Consider the following 4,909-nt stretch of genomic DNA (forward strand, 5'->3'; position numbering starts at 1 on the left):
GAAAAGAAATGCTTCAAGTGTGGTAAGATGGGTCATATTGCTTTTGATTGTAGGGTGAAGATCGTGACTTGCTACAATTGCGGCGTAGAGGGTCACATCTGTAACACCCCGAAAATTATTTCTAATTATTTAATTTAAGTAGGAAAATTATCTAATTGGTATAATTGATGGTGTGAGGAACATTGAGAAATATTGGAAATTTAATTAATAATTAGAATTATTGGTGGTTTGTGGAAGTTAATTGGAAAAGAATGGTTTATGATGTTGGGCCACGTGTGGTGTTAAGGAATGAAGGGGGTGTTATATTAGTAAAGGCCCTATTCTAATTAAAAGTTATTTTATAAAATAATGAGGAATTGGGAGAAAGGAAAAAGGAACGTGAAAAGCAGAGTTGGGAGAAAAGACTTTGATCGTAGAAGTGAGAAGAGCAAAGGAAGGAGGAAAAACCCAAAGTTCAAGGATCAATTCAAGAATCTCCATCAAGGTAAGGGGTGATTACTCTAATTATGTAGTATTATGATTTTGATGATGATAGGATTGAATTAAGGGATTAGAATCTCTATTTGGGATGTTAGGTTTTGTGAAATTTCAACACTGACATGTATGATTTGATGAATTGACTGCAATTGATGATGTAATATTGTTACATAGTGTTGTGGTATGTTGTTTGTGCATTAGAATCATGTATTTGGAGTATTTTGATGTTATTGATGATCAATTTCGTAATGGCATAAGTTGGTATGTGTTTGGGATGCATAAAAGCCTTAAAAATCATGTTTTTCAGCTACTGGGTTCGTGGGAACCGGTTCCCATGTGGGAGGAACCGGGTTCCACTGTGTTAGAACGTTAAAAATAGCATTTTTGGGTCTAGGAACCGGTTCCCATGTGGGACGAACCGGGTTCCAGTACAAATTTCCAGCAGCGCGTTTTGAAAACTATTCTAACTTCAAACAGCTCTAATTTTCAAACTTAAGTCCGTTTTTGACGCCGTTTTGGACGTTGTTTCTTAAATTAAATACTCTATAATATAAAGTAAAGAAAGCAACAATAACTTGATTTTATTTTGAAAATCTTGATTTATTTCGTTCATGGCGTGTTTTGTACATTGTGTGCATGATTTGGTTAATGTGACAATGTGGTGATGTTGTAATGATATAACTGTGATTTGACGTTATATATGGTGTGAATTATATATGATGAATAGGTGATATGGACGTAAGTTCCGAGTTTTGTATCGTGTTTATATTATTTATTGGGTGATGTTTTATATGTATGCGTGTGATATATTTGTATGAATGCTAAAACTAATGCATGCTTATTTGGTGATGAATTGGTGATGATAATGAGACGATGTGATACATCGGATTGGTGATGTTGTAAGCATGTTATATGTTGCATTCATTCGCATACATTTTTGGTGATGGATCCCGGTGATGAAAGTGGATCAAAATGGTGGGCATAATTCCCATAGTGTGGAATTTGTGCTGGTTAAACTGTATCTCGGTGATGAAAAAGATCAGTTGGATGGGTGTATCCCATGTATGGTACCACATGCATAAGAGTCTGCATGGTCTTTGTATAAATTGTGACATGTCAGGATGAAATCCGGTGTTATGATTGTGTCGTGTTATTGTTGCATACTATTGACTTGTGCTTGTGATTAGTATGAATTGATTAATCTGAATATGCTAAGTAGAGTGGATAATTGCTTATGAAATTCTATATCTGATGATTTATAATGCTATTTAATTATGATGTAGTCTCACCCTTACTTTAATGATTTCAGATTGAAGTAGCGGCCTAAGCAATCGGTGAGGATGACTCGTAGAGTTTATCCGGTTATGTTGGGTCGTGTCGGTCATGCTCTGATCTTGTAACACTGGGGGACGATAGTCTTAGAGTTTACTTGTGATACACTATTTTGCCATTATTGTATAATGTACTGTTGATTTTATCGGAAATGTTTTATAACATTGTTGAATGAGTTTCCGCTGTGTTGAACATGTATTTTGATATTTTTGGATTATTCCTAATAAAGCATGACAAACGACTTGGTATTCTATTTATTTTATTAATTGTAGCATCCTTGTTGTGTATTTACTCTGATTTTTATTTATTTCCGCGGGGGTTTAGAAGGGTGTTACAACATCAGTCCACACTGCACTAAACCGAAGAAGGATCAGGTTGGTGGAAAAGTCTTTACCTTGTCTGGGTCAGAGACTACTACGGAAGATCTTCTGATTAAAGGTACGTGTTTTATCTATGACACACCTTTAGTTGCCATTATTGATACTGGAGCGACTCATTCGTTCATTTCATTGGATGGTGCTAAACGATTGGGATTAGAAATATCTGTTATTCATGGAAGTATGGTTATTGACACTCCTGCGTCGAGTTCAGTAACTACTTCTTCTGCTTGTTTAAACTGTCCTATTGACATATTTGGTAGAAAGTTTGGAATGGACTTAGTGTGCCTTCCTCTTGAACAACTTGACGTCATTTTGGGGATGAACTGGTTGCAATTTAATCGAGTTCATATCAATTGTTTTACGAAGACGGTTATCTTTCTTGAAGAGGTTAGGGTTGAGGATTTGACTATGTCGGCCAAACAAATGAATTTAGCTGTCAATGATGGAGCAGTGGTATTTATGTTGTGCTCTTCGATGGAAGCGAAAGGGGGCGATAATACTGGTGAACTACGAGTAGTGAATGAGAATCCGGAAGTATTTCCAGGAGATGTTAATGAGATGCCACCTGAAAGAGAAGTGGAGTTCGCTATAGAATTGATTCCTGGAACTAGTCCTGTGTCGATGGCTCCGTATCGCATGTCGGCATCAGAATTGACTAAACTGAAGAAACAATTAGAGGAATTGTTGGAAAAGAAGTTTATTCGTCCTAGTGTGTCACCGTGGGGTGCACCGGTACTGTTGGTTAAGAAGAAAGAAGGTTCAATGAGACTATGTGTTGATTATAGACAACTGAACAAGGTGACAATCAAGAACCGATACCCGTTGCCGAGGATTGATGATTTGATGGATCAGCTGGTTGGAGCTTGTGTGTTTAGCAAAATTGATCTGAGGTCTGGATATCACCAAATTCGTGTGAAGGCGGAAGATATTCAGAAAATGGCATTCCGAACGAGGTATGGACACTATGAATATTCTGTTATGCCATTTGGTGTTACTAATGCACCTGGTGTTTTCATGGAGTATATGAACAGGATATTTCACCCGTATCTTGACAAGTTTGTGGTAGTGTTCATTGATGATATTCTAATTTACTCGAAGAGTGATGAAGAACATGCAGAGCATTTGAGAGTGGTATTGGAGCTATTGAAGGAGAAGAAGTTGTATGCGAAATTGTCTAAATGTGAATTCTGGTTGAAGAAAGTAAGTTTTCTTGGCCATGTAATTTCGAAGGATGGTATCACGGTGGATCCTATGAAGGTAGAAGTAGTATCTCAGTGGGAAACACCGAAGTATGCTTCAGAGATTCGTAGTTTTCTTGGTATGGCTCCGTTTGAAGCATTGTATGGTAGGAGATGTAGAACGCCGTTGTATTGGTACGAATCTGGAGAGAATGTGGTGGTTGGACCGGAGATTGTGCAACAAACTACAGAAAAGATCAAGATGATTCAGGAGAAGATGAGAGCTTCTCAGAGTCGTCAGAAAAGTTACCATGACAAAAGAAGGAAGGATATTGAATTCAAGGAGGGGGATCATGTGTTCATGCGAGTTACTCCGATGAGTGGCATTGGGAGAGCCTTGAAGTCGAAGAAGTTAACTCCGTGTTTCATTGGTCCATTTCAGATTACTAAGAAGATTGGAAAGGTTGCTTATCAGATTGCTTTACTGCATGCACTCGCTAATTTGCATGATGTGTTCCATGTATCTCAGTTGAGGAAATACATTGCGGATCCGTCTCATGAGATTCAGGTAGATGATGTACAGGTGCGAGATAATCTGACTGTAGAGACATTACCTATGAGGATTGAGGATCGTAAAGTGAAGCAGTTGCGGGGTAAAGAGATAGCAACGGTGAAAGTGGTTTGGGGAGGACCAGCCGGTGGAAATGTTACATGGGAGTTAGAGAGCAAGATGAAGGACTCTTACCCGGAACTTTTCGTCTAAGGTATGTTTTCGAGGACGAAAAATCTTTTAGTGGGGGAGAGTTGTAACACCCCATAATTTCAGTTTATTAATTTGATTTGGATTTAAATTAAATAAGTGGAATTTTAGTATTTTAATTGGAAAATAATGGAATAAGAACTATTGGGCTTATGGTGTGGTGATAGTAAATGAGGGGTGCTAATTGGTTAGGCCTTTTACTAAGTTGTGATAATTTATTTTATTTTTCATAAAATAAGAAAAAAGGAACCATTTGGGGAAAAAGGAAGAACACGTGAAAAGGCCAAGAGAAGAGAAAGTGTAACACCCTTCTAAACCCCGCAAAAATTAATTAAATAAAATCAGAGTAACATGTACAAGGGCGTCACAATTCATAATAAATAAAAATCATCCGTCAATGTCATGCATTCACTAAGGAACATTTTATTATAACTCATAATTCATAATATATCATGTTGACACAGCGGAATAACATCATCAAATTACATCACATCATCAATGTATTAATCCTCAAATAAATAAAACAAAAATAGAGTATCATCATAAACTCTAAACTAGCGGTCCCCCAGTGTTTCATCTATCAGAGCATGACCCGACGCTAACCGACACATTGACTCATGAGCTAATCCTCACCGAGTCGAAGCCGCTATCCTTAATCTGAAAAATATAGTGTAAGGGTGAGTCTCATTCGCAATTAACAAATATTATTGCATTATAAATAACAACACATCAATAGTTATATTATTCACCCAATCCATCTATATTCAGATAATCCATCATCA

The 4,909-nt window shown here is 37.1% G+C and overlaps 1 long non-coding RNA gene across 1 annotated transcript; it reads left to right on the top strand.

Annotated features, from left to right (window-relative positions):
- Nucleotides 1–447: 447 nt before the first annotated feature.
- LOC131611598 (uncharacterized) lies at nt 448–2,051 on the top strand. The gene is made up of 2 exons (XR_009287036.1): nt 448–484; nt 1,787–2,051. It is a non-coding gene; the product is annotated as an uncharacterized LOC131611598 (long non-coding RNA).
- The last annotated feature ends 2,858 nt before the right edge of the window (nt 2,052–4,909 follow it).

The sequence above is a fragment of the Vicia villosa genome, linkage group LG6 (assembly GCF_029867415.1).
Source record: "Vicia villosa cultivar HV-30 ecotype Madison, WI linkage group LG6, Vvil1.0, whole genome shotgun sequence".
Lineage (NCBI taxonomy): Eukaryota > Viridiplantae > Streptophyta > Magnoliopsida > Fabales > Fabaceae > Vicia > Vicia villosa.